Source organism: Balaenoptera physalus, assembly GCF_965194825.1.
Source record: "Balaenoptera physalus genome assembly, contig: HAP1_SCAFFOLD_2548, whole genome shotgun sequence".
NCBI classification, from domain to species: Eukaryota; Metazoa; Chordata; class Mammalia; order Artiodactyla; family Balaenopteridae; genus Balaenoptera; species Balaenoptera physalus.
In genome coordinates, this window is record NW_028124259.1 from 15,944 (window position 1) to 43,189 (window position 27,246).

Below are 27,246 nucleotides of genomic sequence, written 5' to 3' on the forward strand. Positions count from 1 at the left end.
GGCTGAATGGATACAAAAACAAGACCCATATATATGCTGTCTACAAGAGACCCACTTTAGACCTAGGGACACATACAGACTGAAAGTGAGGGGATGGAAAAAGATATTCCATGCAAATGGAAATCAAAAGAAAGCTGGAGTAGCTATACTCATATCAGATAAAATAGACTTTAAAATAAAGAATGTTACAAGAGACAAGGAAGGACACTACATAATGATCCAGGGATCAATCCAAGAAGAAGATATAACAATTATAAACATATATGCACCCAACATAGGAGCACCTCAATACATAAGGCAACTGCTAACAGCTATAAAAGAGGAAATCGACAGTAACACAATAATAGTGGGGGACTTTAACACTTCACTTACACCAATGGACAGATCATCCAAAATGAAAATAAATAAGGAAACAGAAGCTTTAAATGACACAATAGACCAGATAGATTTAATTGATATAGATATAGGACATTCCATCCAAAATCAGCAGATTACACGTTCTTCTCAAGTGCGCACGGAACATTCTCCAGGATAGATCACATCTTGGGTCACAAATCAAGCCTCAGTAAATTTAAGAAAATTGAAATCATACCAAGCATCTTTTCTGACCACAACGCTATGAGATTAGAAATGAATTACAGGGAAAAAAACGTAAAAAAGACAAACACATGGAGGCTAAACAATACGTTACTAAATAACCAAGAGATCACTGAAGAAATCAAAGAGGAAATCAAAAAATACCTAGAGACAAATGACAATGAAAACACGACCACCCAAAACCTATGGGATGCAGCAAAAGCGGTTCTAAGAGGGAAGTTTATAGCTATACAAGCCTACCTAAAGAAACAAGAAAAATCTCAAGTAAACAATCTAACCTTACACCTAAAGAAACTAGAGAAAGAAGAACAAACAAAACCCAAAGTTAGCAGAAGGAAAGAAATCATAAAGATCAGAGCAGAAATAAATGAAATAGAAACAAAGAAAACAATAGCAAAGATCAATAAAACTAAAAGTTGGTTCTTTGAGAAGATAAACAAAATTGATAAGCCATTAGCCAGACTCATCAAGAAAAAGAGGGAGAGGACTCAAATCAATCAAATCAGAAATGAAAAAGGAGAAGTTACAACAGACACTGCAGAAATACAAAGCATCCTAAGAGACTACTACAAGCAACTTTATGCCAATAAAGTGGACAACCTGGAAGAAATGGACAAATTCTTAGAAAGGTATAACCTTCCAAGACTGAATCAGGAAGAAACAGAAAATATGAACAGACCAATCACAAGTAATGAAATTGAAACTGTGATTAAAAATCTTCCAACAAACAAAAGTCCAGGACCAGATGGCTTCACAGGTGAATTCTATCAAACATTTAGAGAAGAGCTAACACCCATCCTTCTCAAACTCTTCCAAAAAATTGCAGAGGAAGGAACACTCCCAAACTCATTCTATGAGGCCACCATCACCCTGATACCAAAACCAGACAAAGACACTACAAAAAAAGAAAATTACAGACCAATATCACTGATGAATACAGATGCAAAAATCCTCAACAAAATACTAGCAAACAGAATCCAACAACACATTAAAAGGATCATACACCACGATCAAGTGGGATTTATCCCAGGGATGCAAGGATTCTTCAATATACGCAAATCAATCAATGTGATACACCATATTAACAAATTGAAGAATAAAAACCATATGATCATCTCAATAGATGCAGAAAAAGCTTTTGACAAAATTCAACACCCATTTCTGATAAAAACTCTCCAGAAAGTGGGCATAGAGGGAACCTACCTCAACATAATAAAGGCCATATATGACAAACCCACAGCAAACATCATTCTCAATGGTGAAAAACTGAAAGCATTCCCTCTAAGATCAGGAACGAGACAAGGATGTCCACTCTCACCACTATTATTCAACATAGTTCTGGAAGTCCTAGCCACGGCAATCAGAGAAGAAAAAGAAATAAAAGGAATACAAATTGGAAAAGAAGAAGTAAAACTGTCACTGTTTGCGGATGACATGATACTATACATAGAGAATCCTAAAACTGCCACCAGAAAACTGCTAGAGCTAATTAATGAATATGGTAAAGTTGCAGGATACAAAATTAATGCACAGAAATCTCTTGCATTCCTATACACTAATGATGACAAATCTGAAAGAGAAATTATGGAAACACTCCCATTTACCATTGCAACAAAAAGAATAAAATACCTAGGAATAAACCTACCTAGGGAGACAAAAGACCTGTATGCAGAAAACTATAAGACACTGATGAAAGAAATTAAAGATGATACCAACAGATGGAGAGATATACCATGTTCTTGGATTGGAAGAATCAACATTGTGAAAATGAGTATACTACCCAAAGCAATCTACAGATTCAATGCAATCCCTATCAAATTACCAATGGCATTTTTTACGGAGCTAGAACAAATCATCTTAAAATTTGTATGGAGACACAAAAGACCCCGAATAGCCAAAGCAGTCTTGAGGCAAAAAAATGGAGCTGGAGGAATCAGACTCCCTGACTTCAGACTATACTACAAAGCTACAGTAATCAAGACAATATGGTACTGGCACAAAAACAGAAACATAGATCAATGGAACAAGATAGAAAGCCCAGAGATTAACCCACGCACCTATGGTCAACTAATCTATGACAAAGGAGGCAAAGATATACAATGGAGAAAAGACAGTCTCTTCAATAAGTGGTGCTGGGAAAACTGGACAGCCACATGTAAAAGAATGAAATTAGAATACTCCCTAACACCATACACAAAAATAAACTCAAAATGGATTCGAGACCTAAATGTAAGACTGGACACTATAAAACTCTTAGAGGAAAACATAGGAAGAACACTCTTTGACATAAATCACAGCAAGATCTTTTTTGATCCACCTCCTAGAGTAATGGAAATAAAAACAAAAATAAACAAGTGGGACCTAATGAAACTTCAAAGCTTTTGCACAGCAAAGGAAACCATAAACAAGACGAAAAGACAACCCTCAGAATGGGAGAAAATATTTGCAAATGCATCAACGGACAAAGGATTAATCTCCAAAATATATAAACAGCTCATTCAGCTCAATATCAAAGAAACAAACACCCCAATCCAAAAATGGGCAGAAGACCTAAATAGACATTTCTCCAAAGAAGACATACAGACGGCCACGAAGCACATGAAAAGATGCTCAACGTCACTAATTATTAGAGAAATGCAAATCAAAACTACAATGAGGTATCACCTCACTCCTGTTAGAATGGGCATCATCAGAAAATCTACAAACAACAAATGCTGGAGAGGGTGTGGAGAAAAGGGAACCCTCTTGCACTGTTGGTGGGAATGTAAATTGATACAGCCACTATGGAGAACAATATGGAGGTTAAATTTTAAAACCAAAATGCTAATAATTCCTACTTAGAAAATTATTAGTTTAGTAGCATAATGTTACTTTAAAGTATTTTCAAGCTCCCATTTTGTCTCAGAGATGAATTATTTTACTCTCAATATTAAGGCAATATATACCATTGAGTAGGTTACATGACATTGTCTACTAAATTATAACCTTCCTCTTGCTCTTTTCAAAGACCTGGATAACAATAAATGTTTGAAAACTTAATTTTAAAATGCTTACTACACGTAGACAAAATTACACTACTCCCCAAAACAAAAGCTATAAGCTAAAAACACAGGGCTCAGTGAAGCAGAAGACATTTCTGTGAAGCCAATTTTTCAATTTCTGATACAAGTAAACACATGATACGAAAAAGTGAACTCTAACATAGATGCAAAGCTAACAGACAGCACTTTAACCACTCCCCGTACGGATCATTTGCAGCAAGCCTCCCTTAGTTATCTAAAAAAGCTAAACTGAGTATGACTCTGCTCAGCTCTCTGGACTTGAACGCGGCAGTTCATGCTTAACCTGGCCTGTCCTAGAAGACGAATGGCCCAGGCAGCGTTGCTGAAAGTGTCAACCACTGTGACACCACGCGCCATAACACACAGGCACAGGAAAAGCAAAGACCACTCAACCCAGCCTTTCTCCACCTCTGAGCGGTTGTAGAGATGAGAGAACAACACATCAAATGCAGGAAAGTACCGGCACCCAGGCTGAAATTCCACCTCCGATCTGCAAGTGGACTTTCCATGACTGGCTCGGGCTACTCCACGTGACTCCCAGAGGTGTCTGGGGACAACCCAGACACCCTCAACAAGGAGGTTTCTCAGGCATCCCAGCTCTGAAGCAGGTTCTACACCCAGGAGGGGGAAGGGGCAGGAGGGAGTCGCTGTTACCCCATCAAAGACAGCCCCCCCCCGCTCCCCGGGGCTGCTAAGGTGGGTGGGAAAACACATTCGCACAATAGCACATTTAGCAACACCCGAGGACAATGGCTTCACAGCTTGTTGTTCACAGCCCTTCTGAGAATCCACAGCTCTCCTCAGAACCTAAGTCCAGAAAAACATACACGCATAATTTTGCCTTCCACTTCAGAGGGGTACACAGACACACCATGCTCCCCTCTACACGCAGCCAGCCTGTGGACCCCAGGTTCAAACCCTGTCCCACCGTCAGGCAGACAGAGAAGGACCATGGAGTAGTCTCACTTCTCAATTCCCTAAGCATGTCTAGCCTGCACCAACCATGTCCCAGAACCATCCTGGTCCTCAAGGACTGTAGTATTAGCTTAGCTAAGAGGAAGAAGTGACACAGCATAAGTTTCAACCGTGTGGGTCAGGTGAGCAGGGGATGGAGTATAGGAGACCTGCTGATAGGAGGAGTGCGGAAATTTCCAAAAAAGTCAACTGAATCTGGTCTGACCTAATACTTCCTCAAAAGGGACCCTGAATCATCTTGTGAGCCATCCTTAGGGCTTGTCCAAGGGATGTCAGCCAACCACAGCTCTCAAGTGAACTAAGAAAAAAAGGAAAGAAAGGAAAGGAAGGAAAGAGATTTAGGAAGTAGCTTATCCATATGATTTTTACATCTTTCTTCCCCACTATTTCTCTCCCTTGCAAAACACAGTGAGCTTAGTCACAAGGAATTGGTGTCCTACAGTACAGCCTGTAGGAAATGAGCCATCCCTTCCCCTACCCTTCACTGCACCTCTCAGAGTCACAGCCCGAATGTACAATATAATGGCTACAAAAGTTGGGCTGTGATTTGTATTCGTAATTTCTATCCACTGAATGAATTAAAATGACTCTGCGGGGTATCTCAAAACATCTGCATTTTATGGTGTTTCATATTTCCAGATGCAAATATTTTACTCAATTCCTGTGCACGTCAAACCTAACTCTCTGGGTGGGAAGAAGGGATTTGGCTCCAATGACAGAACAGCACAAGATTCAAAAACTATTTTAGGACCTAGTTCAGGCATTACACTATTTATTTATATCTACACTCAACTATTAGGCTGCATATATCATCATGTAAGAACTGATGTGCACACATTATACTGCAAACTATATAATGGCAATGTTTATATGCTGCAGTACAGTTTCTCTAGCCCTTAAGAAAATATCAGAGTGCAATGAGAAGTAGCCCCACTGCCCATATAATAAACAGGAAAGCCCAGAACGTACGATATGATGTTCAGAAGCTGATATTTGAAGTTATCTTCACCTCCTTTCCCTGGCTCCCCCTTGTTCTCTTATGAGAGTTAAAAGAGAATGAGCTCATCAGAGACAACAAAAATAGGAAGAAAAAGAAATTAAGCTAGTAAATAAACAGCAAATTGGAATATCTACTCCAGAAAAAAAAAAAAAGTGAAGTCTGCATGATTATATGTCATGTTCCTCTACCTAGTTTTGCTGAGGAAGCCAGAAAGACATGGGGGGAGGTCCCCACCCAGGCATCAGGGAACCTGGCCCTGAAACCTACTCCCTGTGCCTCCCTGGCCAAGCTGCACCTATCAAATCTGCAACTCAGTTTCCTAATGGATAAAATGACAAACCTAGGCTGGGTTGTTTACATTCCCTTCAGCTCCACGCCCATAATTCTACTGACAGTAGAGAGAAGAGGCACCTGTGCCACAAAACCTTTTCGCCAGGGAAGAGTGTTCCTTTTGCACCATGACCCATTTCCTCAGGTGCTCAGACTCCAGGAACCACCTCCAGTAGAAAAGCTTGCCAAATAACTCTGTGTATTTGGGGGACCGTGGTTCGGACTTCAAAGTTTCTGCATCTCCCAGGAGGGCACGACACAGCTGAGGCTGAGAAGCAGCATCTGAGGGCCAGGGCCGCTAGGTGGGAGCACAGCTCAGACCACCGGGGCCTAAGTGAGGTAGCAGCAGTCAGCCTGGAAGCTGCAGGCAGGAACCAGCACGGGCTGGGAAGGGGCAGAGGCAAAGACCACCCCCATGCCCACCCCAACTTTACCCGCTGCAGCGTCTCAGGTAGGGCTCAAACCCAGGGAGCAAAACTGCAGCCACATCTGCTCACATGGGCTCACATCTGCACACACACGGGCGTGCACAGTGGTTTCAATTAAAAAATAAAATAAAAGGTTACTATTTAAAAATCAGGGGAATTCCCTGGAAGTCCAGTGGTTACGATCTCTGGCGGGGGAACTAAGATCCCGCAAGCCGTGTGGCACGGACAAAAAATTTTAAAAAATAAAAGTGAAACACCTGGATGTAATTTGAAAATAAAATAAAAATCAGGACATTTCAAACAAAAGTCAGAATATCTGGAATCTTCTATAGGCTGGAACCTAGTGGACCCTGTCCCCATAGGACTCAGCTCTCCAGGAACCCATGGGACACCTGCCTAGCTCCTGGGGGCAGGAGTTTGAGACCTCCTGCTCTAAATCTTAACCCATTAAGTGTGGATAACACTATCCCAAGGGGCTTGGGTGCTCAATGAGAAGGTCAAAGCCCACGATAAAGAGCCATGCAAGCGAGAATTATTATAATACATTATCTGCAATAACAGCTCCCCCAGGACCCCTTTTTAGGAAATGGGGGGGGAAAAAAGCACACTTTCCGGCCAATTAAGATCTCTGTCAAACTGGTTACCTGAGTACTTTCGTCAATTTTGGAATTCCAAAGGCATTTATATGTGACTAAAACTTGAAAGTGCAGAAAAGTTTCAGCCTTCAAGTTTATATTCTGCTTCCACCCCTGCCCCCAAATCCTTGCAGAAACTATAAACTCTTCCGATGTACGCAGCCGCCTTTACAGTTCAATAAGGAATTGATCTAAGCAGCACTGCCTTTCGCATTTGAAAATCAAGGCGGTTGGGGACATCGAGTTAAGCAGCTAACGGGCAAAAGAATTGGGGCAGACTCCGTCCAAAGTCTGTCCAACAGGTGGGACGCTCATCAAGCGCAGACTTGCCTTCCAAGAACAAACAGGTCGCGTGGCTCAGCTTTCCTGGGGTTGTGACAGCGACAACCTTAGTCCCTTCCCGCGACAGGTTGGGGGGAAGCGCTAATGGAGTGAGTTATAAGATAATATGCTTCTGGAGTCTGTTTCCCAAGTTGCTGGAGATTTCTTTAGCTTTAGAGCTATGGAAATGTCATAAAAGCGGGGGAGGGTACTGGATAACCAAAATTTTAAAACGCGCCTTCCGGAAAAACTTTTGTCATCGGACACATTGGATACAAAAGTGCCTTCACCGACGACCTTACTTAAAAGCAAGGGGGCGAAGGGCCCTCCGCCGGCTCCTGCTCCGCCCACCCCACCCCACTCCACGCCCGCCCGTGGGTGCCGAGCCTGGGGCCCCACGCCGCCCCGCCGTCCCCGCCCCGCGACCCGCACTCACTGCTCAGCCGGGCACCGCACCACGGCTCGCGGCTGCCCCCCGGCCACCGCTTTCTCGCCCTCCAGCGCCGCGGCCCCCGCCTCCCCCGCCGGCTTCTCAGCACAGCTCTCCCCCGGCCACGCTCCGGGCTGAAGCATCGTCCTCCGACTCATGGGGCCTCCGCCGGCGGCGGGGCCGCAGGGGTTCGGCCGCCTCCCAGCGATCCGGAGCCCCTCCCGTCGGGGCACCCGGCAGTGGCCGCCACTGCAGCGCTGCTGCCTGCCGGCTACCGACGGCGCACAGGACGCTTCCGCGCGCGTCACCACCGCCCGCCCCGCGGCCTCTGACCCGCGACGAGTGGGCGCGGCCCGCGACGGCCGGGAGTCCTGCGACGCGGAGCCTGCGCCTGCGCACGCGCCTGCGCACGCGCCTGCGCACGCGCCTGCGCACGCGCCTGCGCACGCGCCTGCGCACGCGCCTGCGCACGCGCCTGCGCACGCGCCTGCGCACGCGCCTGCGCACGCGCCTGCGCACGCGCCTGCGCACGCGCCTGCGCACGCGCCTGCGCACGCGCCTGCGCACGCGCCTGCGCACGCGCCTGCGCACGCGCCTGCGCACGCGCCTGCGCACGCGCCTGCGCACGCGCCTGCGCACGCGCCTGCGCACGCGCCTGCGCACGCGCCTGCGCACGCGCCTGCGCACGCGCCTGCGCACGCGCCTGCGCACGCGCCTGCGCACGCGCCTGCGCACGCGCCTGCGCACGCGCCTGCGCACGCGCCTGCGCACGCGCCTGCGCACGCGCCTGCGCACGCGCCTGCGCACGCGCCTGCGCACGCGCCTGCGCACGCGCCTGCGCACGCCGAGCAGCCCGAGAGGACCGCCCACGCGAAGCGCTATGGCGAGTGCTCCACCCCCGCGCGCCGCCGGCCCGCCCCCGAGTTCCCCGCGCGCGGTCATTGACCTCAGGCTCGCGGTAGCTGTTCGTCCTCGCGTACCCGGGCGTGAGAGAGAGAAAGCGCTGGACAAGTGGCGGGACTCGGCCTCGGTGAGGAGGAAGAGGGCCGGCCTGGGGCGTGAAGGGCACTAACATGTTTGGGCGCCTTACAGTGTCGCTCTGGGATTCGGAGCCTCGCCCTCCGCCGGAGGAGTTTCGCGAGGGACGTGGTCCGAGTGGGTGATGTGCGGCTTCCCCGGCCTCCCAGGGGCGATGCCGTCACCACCCGCCCCGAGCCTGGAGCCCGGCGGGCTCTGGCCTTCGGCGTGGTGCCGCGCTTGTCGCTCCAGAGCTGAGTTAACAGCCATCCCCTCCGTGAGAAGGGGGACACGGTCCTACCCAGCCGGTGGGCCAGCGTAGCTGCTTGTGTGTGTGTTGTTGGACTACATTCTTTCAAATAGGAAATTTGGGGGGCTTCCCTGGTGGCGCAGTGGTTAGGAATCTGTCTGCCAATGCGGGGGACATGGGTTAGAGCCCTGGTCTGGGAAGATCCCACATGCTGCTGAGGAACTAAGCCCGTGCTCCACAACTACTGAGCCGCCTGCCACAACTGCTGAGCCTGCACTCTAGAGCCCACGAGCCACAACTACTGAGCCTGCGCTCTAGAGCCCGCGAGCCACAACTACTGAGCCTGTGCTCAAGAGCCTGCAAGCCACAACTACTGAGCCCACATGCCACAACTACTGAGCCTGCACTCTAGAGCCTGCAGGCCACAACTACTGAGCCCACGTGCCACAACTGCTGAGCCTGCACTCTAGAGCCCGCGAGCCACAACTACTGAGCCCGCATGCCACAACTGCTGAGGCTGCGCTCTAGAGCCCGCAAGCCACAACTACTGAGCCCGTGTGCCACAACTACTGAGCCCGCGTGCCACAACTGCTGAGGCTGTGCCCTAGAGCCTGTGAGCCACAACTATTGAGCCCTCGTGCCATAACTACCAAAGTCCGGAGCCCATGCTCTGCGACAACAGAGGCTGCTGCAGTGAGAAGTCCATGCACCACAACAAAGAGTGGCCCCCGCTCACCGCAGCTAGGGAAAGTCTGCAGCAACGAAGACCCAACGCAGCAAAAATTAATTAATTAATTAATTAAATAAATCTATTAAAAAAAAACCAAATAGGAAATTTGATTGAGAAGGAGCAAGAGCAAAGGGAAAATATTAACAGACTTCAAAGATGAGAAGACAAAAATGTTTCCTGTCCAGGGAGGGAATAGCAGAGTAGCTGCTAAAGATGAGCAGCAGTCATGGGTGCAGGGGGCAAAGAGCACAGGGCCAAAGTATGGAGGAAGGGAATGGCTTGGGCAGTTCGGAAACCTACAAGGGGTTCTGGGGTAAAATGGGTTCATAATGGGGTTTTATTGAAAGATGAACCTGGAAGAAGGGTACTGGAGACCAGATCTTGAAAAGCCTCCTTCAGCTAACGGGAAACCTTGTGTTTGATCCTCCTTGAAAGATCGGAAGGAGATTATTTTAAAAGGTCATTTTGTCTGCAGTTAGAGAAAAGGTTGGAAAAGGGACAGGGAAACCAATATAGGGAGACTATGTAGTAATGGGCATCAAAGGGAGAAACTGGCTGGAAAGAATACTTGCATTTTATGGCAAAGAACTGTGGCGGGTTTTCCACTTTAATTTTATTTGAAAAAGTAAAATACACATGCTAAAAAAATTCAGAGCATACAAAAGAATATGCAGTCAAATTTTGTATGGATGTTAAGGGTGTGGGATTATAGTGGGATGACTAGTGTCCCCTAAAATTCATTCTCCAACTGGAAATGCAATGTGACCTTATTTGGAAATAATCTTTGAAGATGTAATCAGGTAAAATGAGGTCCTGCTGGATTAGAGTGGGTCCTAAATCCAATGTCTGGTATCCTTATTTAAGAAGAGAGGATGCAGACATATATAAACACAGAAGGAATTAGGATATGTGAAGATGGAGGCAGAGATTGGGGTGATGTAGCTAGAAGCCAAGAAATGCCAGGAGCTGCTGGTAGCGAGGAAAAGACAAAGGTTATTCCAAAGAGCCTTCAGGAGAAGCATGGCCCTGCTGACAACTTGAGTTCAGATATCTCCTCTCAAGAACTGTGAGAATAAATTGCTGTTGTTTTAAGCCTCTCGGTTTGTAGTACTTTGCAGTAACCACCCTAGGAAACTAATACAGGGATAAAGATGAAGGCTTGTAAAATACTATCAGGCTGAATTTATTGATAAGAGCCTACAAAGCAGATACATTTTACCTCAAAGGGTTAGAAAAAGATTAAGTTTGTTTGATTGTTTGCTGAGTATGTCTCTTCCAGTTGTACCTGTGGAACTAAGAAAATAACCACAAGATGGCTTTCAGAGCCCAGTGGACTCACTGTGAGAAGAAACTGGCAAAAACACCATTGATCACTGACTTCCTTCCACCCAAAAGTGTCTACACTAAATGAAGTTGAAGTGCCAGAACTGCCTAGGATACTGTAGAGGAAGATCTCCAAAGTCTTGGGAAGATGGGAATCTTAGAGTTGATTTATCATGTAAGACTTTCTCACCCACCTCAGGAGGGTCCAGAGGACATTACCCTTCAACATGACTATGAGAAGTAATTTGTGAAGTGAGTCCCAGCACCTTGAAGAGATCTGCAATTGCTCCTCTCTGTATTCAGATGTATCTTACAATGGAATCTGTTATCATCAAACAGATTCTTAAATGCAGTGGTGATGATGGGATCTCAGGGTGGCAGGTAGGGACCAGTGTGGTTGCTGTAACGGACAGCTGAGCCAAAGCAGTTATCAGAATTATCTGACTCGCAAAGACCTATGGTATTGGCTAGTTGCTCATGGTGTCCCTAGAAAAGAAATAGATGGATAATTACTAAATTCTTACTTGGTCTTTATAAGCAGAAGAGTTCTGGGAACTCCCTGGTGGTACTCAGTGCTCTCACTGCCGAGGGCCCTGGTTTAATCCCTAGTCAGGGAACTAAAATCCCACAAGCTGCACAGCGCAGCCAAAAAATATATAAGCAGAAGAGTTCCAGGTCTATGAACAGAAACCCTAACTTGTGTCACCAAAACAGAAAGTCACAGCCCCTCAATCAGTTCCCAGGCTTGAGCCAATTTACATACCCAGAACTCTGAATGAAGGGGAGGCCAGGTCTTCTTGAGGAAGGACCCTACTTCAGTGCCAAAAATGTATAGTGTTAATTTTTTCCCCAGCCTACCCCACAGGGTCCTATAGCCATCAACAAGAGTGACTGTGCATTGGGGGAAAGGAAATAACCAGACTTTTGGGGCTTAGTAGACAGTGGGTTTGACCTAATTCATGGAAACCCAAAATATCACTGTATCTACCTATCAGAGTAGGGGCTTGTGAAGGTCAAATTATCAGTGGAATTTTAGCTCAGGTTCATCTTATGTTAGGCCCAGTGGGTCTCTGAACACATCCTGTGGTTATTTCCCCAGTTCCAGAATGCATAAAAAATGGACATGCTCAGCAGCTGGCAGGATCCCCACAATGGTCCCCTGACCTGTAGAGTGAAGGCTGTTACTGTAGGAAAGGACAAATAGAAGCCACTAGAACTGTTGCTACCTATAAAAATGTAAACCAAAACAATACCACATTTTTGGAGGGATTGCAAAGATTAGTACCACTATCAAGAACTTGAAAGTTGCAAAGGTTGTGATATGCATCACATCCCTTTTCAACTCACCTATTTGGCATGTGCAGAAGACAGATGGATCTTGGAGCATGACTGGATTTTTGTAAATCCGGTTATGTAATGATCCCTGTTGCACTGCTAAACCAGATGTGGTTTCATTGCTTGAGCAAATCAACACATTTCCCAGTACCTGGTGTGCAGCTATTGATCTGGCAAATGCTTTTTCCTTTATATGTGTTGAAAAAGACCACCGGAAGGAGTCAACTGGCAAGGTCAGCAGCACACCTTCACTGTCCCACCACAGGTTATATCAACCCTCCAGCCCTATGTCATGATTTAGTCTGCAGAGACTAAATCCCCTTCCCCTTCCACAGAACATCACACTGGTCTATTACGTTGATGATGATATGCTGATTAGTCCTGGTAGACAGGAAGTACCAATTACTGTACACATATTGGTAAGATATTTGCATGTCAGAGGATGGGAAGTAAATCCCCCCCAATTCAGAGGCCTTCTACCTCAGTGAAATTTCTAGGGGTCCCTTGGAGTTGAGTATATCAAGATATCACTTCTAAGTGAAGGATAAGTTGTTACATCTGGCCCCTCCTACTGTTAAAAAAAAAGAGGCATAACACCAAGTGAGCGAAGAGAAGTCTCTGCAACGGTCCAGGCTGCTGTGCAAGTTACTTTTCCACTTGGGTCATATGATTCAGTTGACCCAGTGATGCTTGAAGTGGCAGATAGAGATATTTGGAGTCTTTGGCAAGTACATATAAGTGAATCACAATGCAAACCTTTAGGATTTTGTAGCAAAGCCCTGCCATCCTGTGAAGATAACTACTCTCCTTGTGAGAAACAAGTTTTGGCTTGCTGACGGACCTTAGCAGAAATGAATACTTACCCATGGGCCAGGTTACAATGCGACCTGAGCTCAGTGATCAATCATACTGATGGTATGTAACCTTGATATGATCGGATGCAAAGGGCACCGCACCTCTGTGATCTTCCAAACACCCATAACCCCAGTCTAATGAGAGGAACACCAGACAAATTGCAAACTCCATTAGAGGGGCATCCTAAAAATTACTTCACCAGTTCTCTTCAAAACTGTCAAGGCCACCAAAAACAAGAAAAGTCTGAGAAACTATCACTCAAGAGGAGCCTAAGGAGACATGACAGCTAAATGTAATGTGGTATTCTGGATGGGGTCCTGGAACAGAAAAAGACATTAGGTTAAACAAAAGAAGTATGAATAAACTATGGACTTTAGTTAACAATAATGGATCAAAATTGGCTCATTAAGTAATAAATATACCATACTAATGTAAGATATTAGTAATAGGAGAAATTGGGTACAGGGTATATAGGAGCTCTGTACTATCATATCCATTTTTCTATAAATCTAAAACTATTCCCCCCCAAAGTCTATTATATTAGAAAGAAATCAAACTCAAATCACCATGTCACAAAATGATAAACCAAGACTTTCCAAAATAAGGAAGAATGTCAAATCATGTTCTTATTTTGTACTTCAATAGAAAGATTTAAATTTAATTATTTCATCCTTAATCCTTTAAAATTGCTATTGTGTATGTGTTTTATAGTATACATAGTACATAAACACAGAGGTATGTGTGTGTATTTTTAATGTATATGTGCATATTGGGAATGTCCAAAAATTTTTTAACCAGCATTACAGAACTAAATTATTAGAGAACAAGTGTGTAAACTAAATAAGTCACAAACTAAATCAGAGTTTCTAAGAGGGAGTTGTGAAACATAAGCCCATGGACTGTGATATAATTACAGTTAGCCTATTGTTATGTCAAGATGAATAAAAAATAGCAGAAAAATCTATAAGCCTAAGTAAAAGCCTATATAATAACATTGCTAGAGACAATTCCAGTTAGTTTCCAGCTTCTTCTTAGAATCAAACATTCCTAAATTAGATAACTAAAAGTAAAATTGTGATATAATAATGTGTAAGTCCTTAGACTTGGTAACATATTTTGAACCATCTCAAACTGATATTACTTCTTCAATGGTCTTGCCTAGAATAGTTAATGCATGAAAGATTCTGAGCTCCTTTTCTTTGAATACTTCAGCCCTTATTTACAGTAACTGTTCATGAAGAATACTACTGAGCCATTACAGTTTTTATTTGTTGGAATGATTGATTTTTTAAATTCTCTATAAGGAACTTAGTACAAGTTGGATGCATATCTCCCTCTTCAATACCAAAAACTCGTATTTTACAGCAAAGTTAAAACACCCTATATTTTTACTCTATGGAATTTCCCAATGTCACAGCTATAAAAAATAGACTACAAGTGTATTCCGTACATCAGTTTCTAAAGTAGTCACAGGTACTTTTTAGTTTATTCTAGTTTCACAGGTTCATGTACTATACTCATGCTTGGCAGGAAGTATCACTAGTTTCACTTAAAAATTAACTACTCTAGGAATACCTGTGTATTTATTTGAAAGACACCCCCCCCCCTTTTCAGCATGTCTCTTGATTGTAGAATGCTCATTATTTTTAAATAGGACTTTGGGGGTGGGAGCTACTATGTCTTTGCAGTTCTGAGACTAGAAGAAATAACTTTACAGGGAAAAAATTAGAAATAGTTCATTAAAAAATATCTTGCACTAGTAATAGTTTACCTAAAAACCCCCAAAATTGTCCACAAGAGTTTTTCTTGGGAGAAGTGTGTCATAATGAAATTTTATCATGAAATTCAAACCATTTCATACATAAGGAGACGACAGAGGATGATGTTATAAAAAGACTTGGAATTCTGGAAAATATTAAATGAGTCTTTTGCCTCCAGCTAAACAGAATTTCATCCTAAACAAATAATTCAGGCAGCTGATTATCTTAAATTATTTGAAGAGCTTCTAAAATGGAATTCCATACCCTTAGTGCCTTAATATCTGCTATGGACTGAATCATGGCCCCTCCAAATTTATATGTTGAAACCCTAACCCCCAATGTAACTATATTTGGTGATATGAGTTGAATATTTGTGTCCTCCCAAAATTCATGTGTTGAAACCCTATACTCAAATGCGGTGGTATTAGGAGGTGGGGCCATTGGGAGGTAATTAGGATCAAATGAGTCAGGAGGGTGGAGTCCTCATGAATGAGATTAGTACCTTATAAGAGTCACAAGAGTATCTGGTCTTGCATTTAGGTCTTTAATCCATTTTGAGTTATTTTTGTGTATGGTGTTAGAGAATGTTCTGATTTCATTCTTTTACATGTAGCTGTCCAGTTTTCCCAGCACCATTTATTGAAGAGACTGTCTTTCCTCCATTGTATATTCTTGCCTCCGTTGTCATAGATTAATTGACCATAAGTGCATGGATTTATTTCTGGGCTTTCTATCCTATTCCATTGATCTATGTGTCTGTTTTTTTGTACCATACTGTTTTGATTACTGTAGCTTTAGAGTATAGTCTGAAGTCAGGGCACGTGATTCCTCCAGCTCTGTTCTTCTTTCTCAAGATTGTTTTGGCTCTTTAGTTTCTTTTCTGTTTCCACACACAGTTAAAATTTTTTTGTTCCAGTTATGTGAAAAACACCATTGGTAAATTGATAGGGTTTGCATTGAACCTTTAGATTACTTTGGGTAGTATGGTCATTTCAACAATATTGATTCTTCCAATCCAAGAACACGGTATATCTTTCCATCTGTTTGTGTCATCTTCATCGTATAGTTTTTGGAGTACAGGAACTGCTAGAGGAAAATATAAGCATAACACTCTTTGACATAAATCGCAGCAATATATTTTTGGGTCTGTCTCCTAGAGTAATGGAAACAAAACCAAAAATAAACAAATGGGACCTAATTAAACTTAAAAGCTTTTTCACAGCAAAGGAAATCATAAACAAAATGAAAAGACAACCTACAGACTGGGAGAAAATATTTGGAAATGATGCAACCAACAAGCGATTGAGCTCCAAAATATACAAACAGCTCATACAGCTCAATATCAAAAAACAAACAACCCAATCAAAAAATGGGCAGAAGGGACTTCCCTAGTGATGCAGTGGTTAAGAATCTGCCTGCCAGTGCAGGGGACATGGGTTCAAGCCCTGGTCCAGGAAGATCCCACATGCCGCGGAGCAACTAAGACCATGTACCACAACTACTGAACCTGTACTCTAGAGCCTGTGAGCCACAACTACTGAACCCGAGTGCCACAAATACTGAAGCCTGCACACCTAGAGCCGTGCTCTGCAACAAGAGAAGCCACCACAATGAGGAGCACATGCACTGCAATGAAGAGTAGCCCCCACTCGCCTCAACTAGAGAAAGCCCACACACGGCAACGAAGACCCAACACAGCCAAAACTAAATAAATAAAAATAAATAAATCTATTTTAAAAAATGGGCAGAAGACCTAAACAGACATTTATCCAAAGAAGACATACAGATGGCCAGCAGGCACATGAAAAGATGCTCAACATCGCTAATAATTAGAGGAATGCAAATCAAAACTGCAGTGAGGTATTACCTCACACCAGTCAGAATGGCCATCATCAAAAAGTCTACAAATAATAAATGCTGGAGAGGGTGTGGACAAAAGGGAACCCTTGTGCACTGTTGGTAGGAATAAACTACTGCAGCCACTGTGGAGAACAGTATGGAAGTTCCTTAAAAACTAAAAATAGAGTTACCATGTGATCCAGCAATCCCACTCCTGGGCATATATCTGGAAGAGATGAAAACTCTAAATCAAAAAAATGCATTCACCCCAATGTTCATAGCAGCACTATTTACAATAGCCAAGACATGGAAGCAACCTAAATGTCCAATGACAGATGAATGGATGAAGAAGAGGTAGTATATTTATACAATGGAATACTACTCAGCCATAAAAAAGAATGAAATAATATGGTTTGTAGCAACACGGACCTAGAGATTATCATACTAGGTGAAGTAAGTCAGAGAGAGAAAGACAAATATCCTATGATATCATTTATATATGGAATCTAAAAAATGATACAACTGAACTTATTTACAAAACAGAAATGGATTCACAGACACAGAGAACAGACTTACACTTACCAAAGGGGAAAGGAGAGGGGATGGATAAATTAGGAATTTGGGATTAAAAGATACACACTACTATATATAGAATACATAAACAACAAGGACTACTGTATAGCACAGGGAACTATATTCAATATCTTGTAGTAACCTATAATGGAAAATAATCTGAAAAAGAATATATATATATATACACATATATATATATAACTGAATCACTGCTGTACACCTGAAACATTGTAAGTTGATTATATTTCAGTAAAAAATTATAAATACCAAAAATAAATTACATTTATTAATTTTTTAAAAAAGAGTCACAAGTAAGTTTGCTCTTCCTCTCTGCTCTCTGCCAGGTGCAGATATAAGGAGAAGTCAGCAGTCTACAAATCAGAAAACTTTCCTTACCAGAACTCAACCGTACTGGCACCCTGCTCTTGAACTTCCAGTCTCCAGAACTGTAAGAAATAAATTTCTGTTGTTTAAGCCATCCAGTGTATGGTAGTTTGTTACAGCAGCTTGAATTCACTAAGACATTTAGAGATAGGACCTGTGAGGAGGTGATGAAGGTTAAATGAGGTCATAAAGGTGGGGCCCTAATCTGACAGGGTTGGTGTCCTTATAAGAAAAGGAAGAGACACCAGACTTCTCTCTCCACCATGGAGGACACAGAAGGCAGCCATCTGAGAGCCAGGAAGAAAGCTCTCAGCAGAAACCAAATCAGGTAGCACCTTGATCTTGTACTTCCCAATCTCCAGAACTGTGAGAAAATAAATTTCTGTTGTTTAAGCCACCCAGTCTATGGTATTTTGTCATGGCAGCCCAAGCCAACTAAGACAGTATCATAGAGTACTTCTTTATACTTACCTTTTAGGACAAGCATCTGGGTTCCTTTGGAAAGGAAGCCCAACATTCATACTGTACACTGGAATTTAGAAAGAGCTAGAGGGACAAATTGTAGAAGTTTCCTAAGAAAATAGAGGTAAGGAAGAGATTCTTAGTCATTTCTGTGCCCTAACATAGGAAATCTTCACCTCCTAGAGTAATCTGATGTTAGGTTGATGATTTTCATATAACCTCATCTTGTCTCCATCAAAGTCAGAGGAGAAAACATCACCCTACTATTACCAAAAACTCTCTACTTGCAATAAGGTAGGTTGTCAACCATACTTGGTATGACTTAAAAAAGTCATACCAGGATATTGCTGACAAAGTAACAAGGGCTTTCTAGATCTTTTGCTAATCATTGTCTCATGAATTTTTTCTTTTTACTTGCTCCAGAATTTTAGAGGATAGTTGACTAGGTCTTCTCCAGAAGATAAGGCGGCATAATTTCATTATCATTGCATTATTTTCCAAAGACCCTGGCAGCTAGAATTCACCTTAAAATAATGATCTTCAAAGTGGGGTACCTCTATCTCTTGAGGTACACCAGGGCCACTTCATACAGCTGTGCAGCATAGGCCCTGGGGTGAAAGATACCTTTCACAGCTGTACGAGGGCATGGATAGGACTATTTTCCTTTCTGACCACTTCGCTTATGTTCACCATATTCTTACTTTACAAAAACAAAAGACTGCTCTCTTATCCATCCCAAATCTTACTACAGTGTGTCTCTCAAGGGCTGTGTTGCCCAATACAATAGTCACTAGTCACATGTGGATATTGAGCACCTGAAGTGTAGCTGGTATGAATTAAGATTTGCTGCTTGTATAAAATACTACAAGGAATAGTACCAAAAAAAAAAAAAATGTAAAACTACCTCATTTTTAACTTTTTATATTGACTGAATGTTGAAATGATTATATTTTGGAAATATTGCATTACATATAACATTAATTTCACCTGCTTCTTTTTGCTTTTCAAACAAATTTTAAATTACATATATGGCTCACATTGTATTTCTAATGGATGGCACTTCTGCTTTCAGAGAAGTCTCCAAAATAAGGCATCAAAAATTTGCATTCAGGCTTTGTGTCTTTCCTTTTCTTCTCTTTAAGAGTGGGTATTTTGGTATTCAGTGGAGCAGTTTGGCCAATATGTTCATTCAGATATAATGTAGAGTGTGGTTATAAGAGTGATGATAATTTTACTCAAAGAAAGCATTGCTCCTGAGGGAGAGTGTTGAGAGAACCAAGCAGAGTATAGGTAAGAAACATTGGTAGCATCTTAGGTCATCCAGGTGACATGCAAGGCTCTCTGCCTTACTTAGCACTCTTCCTTAGAATTAGTGTTTATAAGTGAGATGATTGTCCTATAGTAGTCCCAGATTGACTGTAAAGACTGGATAATCAATCCTTTTGTAATTCAGGGGGTTTCTAATTCTTTGCTTTCAACAAATTTGATGGAGAACCTAAAGTTGATGATTTAAAATAACATTTAATGAGAGATTACTGTGAGATACTTTTGGCATGCAATTCAGAAGTTGAAATAATTGAATGACTTTACTATAATAAAACTATTTTCATCTATTTATGAGAACAGTGTCTCTGAGTGCTTATATCTGTAAAACCCCAAAATAGGAATTGAATCTAGATTAAATTGTATCTCTTTCTAACAATAAATAACATTCATCAATAGATTTTGAGAGATGTATCCAATAAAATTTTACTAATTATGTGTAATTATTATCAAAATTTATCATATATGGTTTCAAATTTTAACTACTGATAATTATGATAATAAAACTTTCAGGTAATTTTAATTTTTAATTTTAATTTTAAAAGACTTTCAAACATAAAAATACACTGCATTACATAAAATTCTGGGAATGGAGAATGGAGTGAAAATAATATTTCATTGAGAAAAAGGAATGATGTGAAAGGCAGTCTTTTTTATGAATGATAGTGAATTTCTAATAAATATGTTATTTTGATGGTACTGGAAACATAAGAGTCATGTGATGATTTTATTTTAAAATGTCAACATTTATAGTATAATGGAAATGACATTCTTTAAAACTACATTTCTAATGGAAAATTTTAGATGTCAACTTTCAAAAGTGGAAACAGTTTCACAGTTTTTCAAAACTCTTCTAGGGACAAAGTGAGCAAAAAGATTCAGATGACTGCCTCAGATGGCAGCTAGTCAAAACCATCTCATCTGATAGATGTAGCAGCTGAGGACCACAGGTTCTGTTCCTGAACCAGAACCCAAAGCCACATTTAGTCACTGGCTCCGCAACTCCATCCCATCTCCTACGCAAAGAGGGCACACGGGGTTCTGAGAGAAAGTCCATGTTTATTAATGACAAGGTACCTCTAAGTAAGAGGTCATCTCTTAAATGTATTTGAGTTTAGAGCTGTCTGACATCTGTGGTAGCCTGTCACCACCAGTCTCATCAGGATTCTTTCTAAGGCAATCATTTAGAAATATGAGGTGTCCATACATCTATCTCAGCAAGTTGGGTTGTGATTTATCTAACAACTGACTTCCCTAACAAAGCTGGAAGCAGCTTAGGGGGAGTAGATATTCATTGTTTTAGTTGGCTTGGGCTGGGCTGCCGTAACAAAATACCATACACTGGGTGGTTTAAACAACAGAAATTAATTTTCTCCCAATTCTGGAGCTGAAAGTGAGATAGGGTGCCAGCATGGTCAGGTTCTGTTGAGAGTTCTGTTCCTGGCTTGCAGACAGCTGCCTTCTTGCTGCATGTGCCTGCCGAGAGAAAGCAAGATCTGGATCTGGTCTCTCTTCCTATCCTTAAGGACGTAATCCTATTGGATCAGGACCCTACCCTTATAACCTCATTTAACTTTACTTCCACAAAGCCCCTACCTCCAAATATGTCATATTAGGGGCTAGGGCTTCAACATACGAATTTTAGTTGGACACAAACATTCAGTTCCCAACAGTCATAAATCTTTATATACCTTGTTCCTAACCCAACGGATGGTACTAGTGAGCATTAATAAATTTCTGCTGAATAAATTCATATTAATTCCTTATATCAGTGTCATAGTGGCAATGTAGTACAGCAAAGAGAAAACTAGCTCTATGACCTTGGGCAAGTCATATAACATCTCTGAGCCTCAGCTTCTTCAGATGTAAAGTCTAGATAGCAACTCTTATCTTATAAATATGTTATGAGGCTTAGAAGGGAGGTGTGTCAAGGGTATGGAATCGTATGTGTGAAATAATAGCTCTATATAATACTTCTGCTTAACATTTTATAGTTTGTGAAGCACTGCTGTATACCTCATTCTACTGAATGAAGACCTGAATGCCTCAGACACTTCTAGCACCAAGCTTCATGATCTTTAAGGTCTTGGATGAACTGGTATAGTGAAAAGAAAATAAGGTAACCTTGGACTTCACTAGGTCATAATTTCTGTGTTATGCAATGAAGTAATTCACTGCATTGGTCTAACTCTCGGGGTGATCAAGAGGGCAGGTTAATAAATCTTCCCGGCAGGGAGAGGAAAATATTAGGTGTTTTAATGTCTATTCTTTTGCAAAATTAATCAGTTACTTGCTATTTCCTTAAATAAATTATTTTTCAGAATACTTATAGCCAAAGTTTTGTAAGTCCAATCACGGACACTAGATGGCACCATAAGAACCTCACCTGCACCAATTCCTGACAGTCCAACAGCTCTTTCTCACAATTTACAGCCTGAAGATTTTTAACATAGAGTCTGGGGTGAAGAAAACTTAGAGAAAAGTTCTTTCATTTCTATGTAGAGACTATAAGTTTTCTCTCTAAGAGGTTGATCTCCTACTGTGAATAGTACGCAGAGGATCAGGACTCTCATGGGAAACTACAGACAGCGTGGATCAAGTCAGGAGACGTGGTCTGCGTCCCAGTGCCGATGCTTCGCAGCTGGTTTTCGCGGAGAAGGTCTATTTCCTGCCCCGTATGCATCTCATGGGATTGCTGGGAGGACCATGCAGAGTCATGGATGAGAACTGCCACGTGCTACAGTTAAAAACCAGGGTTCTTTCTACCTCTGCAGCCCCTCTTCCCGGGAGGCTCGTGCCTTGCACCAGCTCCGGGCCTCTGCTACCCGGGCCCCTGCCTGCTCTGTTTTCAACCACAAGCTCACTCCTCAAGCATCTGTAAAGGACTCTGACATCAGATCTGTTTTTCAACTTTCACTCAAGCAGCTGGAACTCACGCTTCTTCGTGTCCTCCACACCAGTGGTGTTCAGCTTCTCTTCAGTAGTCCTGTGGCTACTCGTCATCACCTGGAAGTGAACCCCGTAAAACCGTCAGCTTCACCTCCCATTGTTCCACAAGTCATCCCTCCTTTCCCCTCCCCACCTGCTCATCCCTTTCACTGCGATTCCAGCTCCTCCGCGTCTTCCTTCTCTCCCTGTTCATCAGCCCCCGCTTCTCTGCGCATAGAGCCCCTCTTTCTCTTCTCGCCTAGGCTCTTTAGTCTCCCACCAGCACCTACGCCTCCCTCACCCCAGTCCTCCGAGGCCTCCAGCCCTCAGGCCGCCACGGGACCAGTGCAGCCCTTGGTTTGAGGCAGGGCAGAGCGCCAAGTGGAAGAGCACAGGCGTAGAATTGTTTTATTGCTCTGACAGTAAACAGCTGCGTAAGTAACTCTGCCCACATTACTGACCCCTCTGAGCATCGGCGGTGGGTATTTTCGGGGGATGAAGACATCTACCCACAGGAGAATTAAGGGAGTTAGTAGGTAAGAAGAGATGTCCTAAAACATATTTTTATGCCTTTATCTTTTGCCTCTTCCACATATGTGACCTCCCCCTGCGATCCAGAGGTCCTTCTCTGGAGGGCAAGTGGATGAATAGGTAGGCTAGGATTATTAGAGTAAAACACAAATGAGAGGCGGGGTGTAGTTTACTTCTAAAACAGGTAACTGAGATATAAAACTAAAGGCCTGAAGAAAGTAGGGCCTAGAGATTATGCCAAAGTATACTTTGGAAACAAAACAGGGGAGAACCAGGTATACCTGCCTTCCGTTCCCCACCACAAGCAGAAAGGATCATGGGGACCACGGAGGAGGGGCCTCAAAGGAAACGGGCAGGGAGGGCGGAGGAGCTGGGTTGTCCCTGTATGGTCAGCCCCCCACGATGGCGGCTCCCTTGCTCGCTGTGCGTCCCCTGCCTGACCAGTCCCTGCCTCACCGACCCCTACTCACCTGACTGACCTTCCCTCCTCAGTACATGGCTGCATGCTCGCCCCGGCCCAGCTGGGAACGCTCATTAGATCAGAACGTCCGCACCTTGCTGGCTCATCAAAGGGGCGGTGAGGGGCAGGCTCCCATGCTGGTTTCCCTGGTAACCGATGAGCCACGCTGACGTCAATTCCCCCTGTAACTGGTAACCTCCCTCTCCCCGTGGTAGTGAAGACGGCCGCTGTCTGCCCCACAGGGTGGGGAGTCACGCCCGGACCTCGCTTCCCACAGGTAAGATCCTCCTATCCATGAACACCATTGATGTCTCCGTCACTGATTCTGGGGTCCTTCTACGGTCTTCAAGCTGGGCAAACACTGGGCTTACAAGCCTGCGGGGTGCAGCCCAACGGTCCCTTTTCAAGAGTCCTACACTCACCTAATCAGGAAACCTAGGTGGGTCCCTTAACCCCCAGAAGCAGGGATGTGGAAAGAAAATCCACAGCATATATATAGTCATTTAGCCCTCGAAACAACTCCACAAAACCACTGTTACCCACGTAAAACAACACCACAAGACTATTATTGGCCCCATTTTACTGAATAGGAAAGTGACAGGATTTTGACTCAGGCCAGCTGACTTCAAAGGCCGTGCCCTTAACCATCACCCTACACAGCCTTTCAGTAAACATCAGTTCCCTACACCCACCCCAACCCCACCTCTACTCAATGCCAGGGTTAGGAAGCTGAGTTAGGAAAGGTAGGCTGCCGTGTGTTTCATGCTGTTACGGTTTAAGGTCTAAACTCAGCTGGGCCTTCGGTTCTGCTTCATCTCCTGTTGTTTGTGCTTCGTCGGCTCCCTTCACCAGGCCCTGCAATGGGCCTAAACCCTCCACCTTCCCTGCCCCGCTCACCTCCAGCAGTAAACTCACCTGTGATTCATAGACAAAATCAGTGCCGTTAGGGGTGGACTCTTGCAGCTTCCCTCCTTCCCTCAACTAACTTATCTTCAAGGGAAGCCTCTCCTCCTATCCAACCAGTTTTCGAAGGAGAGGTTCCTCTCTCTCTCCTCTTTCAGACCGCTCCCTCCTTTGCTCTTGCACCCCCTCCAGGAGTTCTCTCAGGTGTCTCTTTTTCCAGTATGTTCAGCCTTCCCCCTCTCTGCTGGGTCCTTTCAGCATATAAACAAGGTAAGGTCTTTCCTCTCCTTCATGTCATTTCCATCCATAATTGTCCTAGATGTCAGAAATTTCCAAGCACCAGTCCCTGAACTCTTCCTAAGTAGTGATGAAATCTCACTAATTCATGATAAAAAGTTGAGCAAATAAGGATAATATAGGGAGTTTCTCATTAAACTAAAGTAATTCAATTTAAATGATTTTTTGTTCTGAAATTATGACTTTTTTTAAAATGTTCTGTTATTCTTTGTATAGGAGGCCCTCTGCATCTGTGGGTTCCATATCCTCGGATACAGAAGGCCGACTGTACCACACCATTTAATACAAGGGACTTGAGCACCCGTAGAGCTTGATATCCTTTGGGGGTCCTGGAACAGATCCCCCAAGGATCCCCAGGGATGACTGTATGCCCCCTATCAGAAGTGTGAAGACTTCACTTGAGCAACGAACAACCCTCTTTGCTGTAAGACGTTGAGATTTGGGGCTTCTTTTTTACTGTGCATAACCTAGCCAAGAAGTCCTCAAACTCTTTGGTCTCTGAACATCTCTACACTCTTTACACTCTTAAAAACTATTAAGGACCTGTATTGACTGTGTTTCTTTACTTTCTGTCTTCTCAATGCTCTGGCAGCTGGGACCTTGCTAGTGCAGGAGAGACTGCTCCTTTGAGGACTAGCTAATTCCTAGAGATGACAAACTCCCCCCTTGTGAATATACCTTTCATGTGCAAGCTAACCAATCCAAAACCATACCCCTCCGCCCCCATTACCACCCCCTTTACCCAGCTCTCACAGGGCTCTTATACTTTGGGCCAATACAGCGATATGTTGTTTTACTGCACTTCACAGATACTGCATTTTTTACAGATTGAAGACTTGTGAAAAACCTGCATTGAGCAAGTCTATTGGTGCCATTTTTCCAGCAGCATTAGTTTTTAATTAAGATATGTACATTGTTTTCTTAGACATAATGCTATTGCACACTTAATAGACTACAGCATAGTGTAAACATAATGTTTATATGTACTGGAAACCAAAAAATTCGTGTGACTTGCCTTATTGCCCCATTTGCTTTATTGCAATAGTCTGGAACCAAACCAGCAGTATCTCCGAGGTATGCCTGTGCTCACCTGTCCTGGTCACCTCAGGGCCAGATCCAGGAAACCCTAGGACAGCCCCTACACCTAAGAGCCTGCTGAAATTATTCAAACTAGCCAACCCTAAACCTGCTTACCCTGCCTTGCCTGTTCCTTTCTGCGAAAACCACAATAAGGCTCTCACCCATGCTTTCCCCTCACTCCTTCAACCTTCTGACTGACTAGTGCTTCCCGGGTGGCCCTGTGCGGCCCTGTGTGACATGGCAGGCCTCCTACTCTTGGGAACAGACTTCCCTTTAGTGACAGTCATCTCCTGGTCTATTGACCTAACCATACCTAAGTAATAATAAAGCCAACATTTTAAAACAGGACCTCAGTGGGCTTTTGTTTATGTGGGTTCTATATATTGATATTTACTGTTTTAGATATTAAAACTGAGAAATTTTAAAAATATGTAAATGAATCCATTATACATTAGCATAGTAATATCTTAATGAAAAATATATTTTCTAGAACAAAAAAATAGCTGTGAGAAGAGTAGCACTGTTTCAGTTTTTACAAATCTCTTTAATGTCTGGCTAAGCAGAATAAAGCTGGATTTTGGGGTCTGCTTCTGCATTCAAAGAGCTGCAGTATCACATTCTGGAAAACTCCACAATACACTCATAAGAGATTGAGAATGAAAAAGGCAAATAACATTTTAGCATTTAATCATTGATTTTGAAACTGACCTCATAGACCCACGGAAAATGTCCCCAGACCACACTTCGAGAATGCTAACCTACACAATATTGACTAATACAAACAAGTTTTTTAGAATTTAATTTTTTTCCAGTTGTATTGAGATATAAATGACATAGAGTACTGTATAAGTTTAGGTGTCCAGCATAGTGATTTGACTTACATACATCATGAAATGATTATCATGGTAAGTTTAATGAGTATCCATCATCTCATATAAACACAAAATTAAAGAAATAGGGAAAAAAACATTTTTTTCCTTATGATGAGAACTCTTAGGATTACTCTCTTAACAACTTTGATATGTATAGTACAGCAGTGTTAATTATCTTTATCACGTTGTACATTACATCTCTAGTACTTATTTATCTTAGGACTGGAAGTTTTGTAACTTTTGACTGCCTTCACCCAATACCCCACCCACACCCGTGCCTCTAGTAACCACAAATCTGATCTCTTTTTCCATGAGTCTGTTTGTTTGCTTTTGAAGTATAATTGACCTACAACACTATGTTAATTCCTGATATATAACATAGTGAATCAATATTTCTATACATTTCAAATTGATCACCACGATAAGTCTAGTTACCATCTGTCACCATACAAAGATATTACATAATTGTTTACTATTTTCCCCACACTGTACATTTCATACCCATGACTCATTTATTTTGTAACTAGAAATGTGTACCTCAGTCCC

The 27,246-nt window shown here is 42.9% G+C and overlaps 1 long non-coding RNA gene across 3 annotated transcripts; it reads left to right on the top strand.

Annotated features, from left to right (window-relative positions):
- Positions 1–8,655: 8,655 nt before the first annotated feature.
- Positions 8,656–26,789, top strand: LOC309653844. Of its 3 annotated transcripts, none has more exons than XR_014259565.1 (5): positions 8,656–8,808; positions 17,805–17,908; positions 21,951–23,093; positions 23,581–23,825; positions 25,576–26,789. It is a non-coding gene; the product is annotated as an uncharacterized lncRNA (long non-coding RNA). The 3 variants fall into 3 exon arrangements; XR_014259566.1 differs by lacking the exon at positions 25,576–26,789 and adding an exon at positions 24,610–24,928; XR_014259567.1 differs by lacking the exon at positions 25,576–26,789 and adding an exon at positions 24,965–25,106 and having other exon boundaries at positions 8,657–8,808.
- The last annotated feature ends 457 nt before the right edge of the window (positions 26,790–27,246 follow it).